Source organism: Myotis brandtii, unplaced genomic scaffold (assembly GCF_000412655.1).
Source record: "Myotis brandtii unplaced genomic scaffold, ASM41265v1 scaffold636, whole genome shotgun sequence".
Classification (NCBI taxonomy): Eukaryota; Metazoa; Chordata; class Mammalia; order Chiroptera; family Vespertilionidae; genus Myotis; species Myotis brandtii.
The window spans coordinates 246,100-247,672 of NW_005370438.1; positions in this window are offsets into that span (position 1 = coordinate 246,100).

Here is a 1,573-nt window from a genome sequence, read left to right on the forward strand (position 1 = left end):
CCACCCCCCACCCCCCCGGGGCAGCTCAGTCAATCCCACTGGGACTGCAGACATTGTGGTTATCTTTCTGTATTGACAAGGTATGGCCACCTGGAACTGTGGTTCAGACACAGGCTAACCCTGCCTGTCTACACTGGCATGACAGAGCCAAAGATTCCATGCAACAGTGTTAAAGCTGCTACCTGAAGATCCTAATGCGAAGCAGGCAAGGACTTCACTGCCTCACATGTTACACTCAGCTGAAAATATTTTGGACTCATCCTATCTACTCAGTGGCTATTAGGCGGATTTTTACCCTGTAGAGTACGTAAGGCAGTATCTCAAGACATTTTTGAGGTTACAGCTGGGGGGTACTTCTGGTATGGGGTGGGTAGAAACGGGGGGGCATTGCTAAACATTTTACACCAAAAAGGAATGACCCGGCCCCAAATGTCAATAGCATGCTGTTGAGAAATCCTATCTAAGCTAGAAGCCGGAGAGCAGCGGGCATGAAGCTCATTCTTTAGACCTATTTCCGATACACGAAAGGCCACACTCATTCTGGATTTGACGTAAGGACAGATGTTCCTGCGGGATCAGCTGGTCTTCCACCTGATTTCATTCTCTGAAATGCCAGAGGTAAACAGTTCAGGCTGAGCACTGCCTGCAGAGACCTGCGCAGGAACTCCCCTTCCCCAGGCCCCTCCCACCCGGGGCCAGTGCTTCTGGCCTTTGTAAAAGAGGAAAACAGATTTCTTCGCTGTACTCTGAGGACCTGAGAGAGCATCTAACAAGCTTTCCCAGGAAGTGCCTAAAAACAGAGTTAAACATGCAGCATGTGGTATAGGGCATGGATTCTCTGCCAGAGGTTTTCAACCCACACGGGGGTGTTCACTGTGACATCTGCTCCTGACCTATGACAAAAAAAAAACAACAATTTACTTCCAGAAGTGCATGGGAGTTTTCATAAACAGGAAAACTCCAAAGAGCCTTAGCACTGGAGACAATTGCATCTTGACTGGCAGCTTCCAAAACCTTCTGGCAGTGGTTATGGTCCAAAGCCAGTTATTAATGATCATGATTAAAGACTATTGGAGCACTGAACGATTGTGACCACTTCACGTTTAGTCTTTGGAGCATCATTTCTTTGTCTTTAAGGAGAAAACGAGTGACCGGAAAACGAACGCTCTAATCGAGAAGGCTTAGAAATTCAGGCTTAGGTGGACAGAAACGCTGGATCAGAAGGCTGCAGGGTTTCTCCCTCAAAACGCGTACAAGACAGGAAGTTCAGAGATAAGGTGAGAGAGGAGGCCCTGGCGAGCCATGTCGCCCACATCACACCTAGAAGTGACAAGGGGGCGGGTGAGACTGCAACTGAGCCACAGACCAGCCAAACTCGGGGTCCGGAGGAAGGCAAGGCTCCCGCTAACAAGCCCACCACCTGCAGGCTAAAGGCTGGGCCTCTCGCTCCGAAATCCCGAAATCCCGGAGGGGTTTGTGGAGACGTTGGTGGGTCTGTGTCATCTGAGCGGGATGTGGATGGGACACCTGGACATTCTGGGCCGCGGTGCCCGCCACCAAGGGGCACAGCGGG